Source organism: Atta colombica, unplaced genomic scaffold (genome assembly GCF_001594045.1).
Source record: "Atta colombica isolate Treedump-2 unplaced genomic scaffold, Acol1.0 scaffold6, whole genome shotgun sequence".
NCBI lineage: Eukaryota > Metazoa > Arthropoda > Insecta > Hymenoptera > Formicidae > Atta > Atta colombica.
Genome location: NW_017259550.1, coordinates 97,522 through 97,992, shown reverse-complemented (window position 1 = coordinate 97,992; position 471 = coordinate 97,522).

Genomic DNA, 471 nt, shown 5'->3' with positions numbered 1-471 from the left:
AGACAGCACAGTAATGTTTTAAAAATATATTTAAAACGTACATGTTGGACATTTTGGACATATTAAAAATATCCAGATCCATAGATATTTAAAAAAATGTTTTAGACATCCAGTGTTACCATTTTGAATTTTTTAAAAACATCCATTTTAGGTCGCAATGGACTAAATTAATATATTAAACAAATTTTAGATCACAATCAAAACAAATTGATTCTTATATGAGTATTAATTTTATTCTAAATATATATTAAATATTAATTATATTAAATATTAATTATATACATTAAATATATATTAAATATTAGGTGTACAACTTTGCTTCCACCGTTTTTTTTCCGAAATTCGAGGCTTTATTGTAAAAAAATTGGTTATACATTTATGATTCAAAGTATTGTCCATCGCTGGCCACTACTTTCTCTCATCTTTCGGGTAGCATACGAATCCCGCGTCGAAAAAACTGGTCATCTTTTG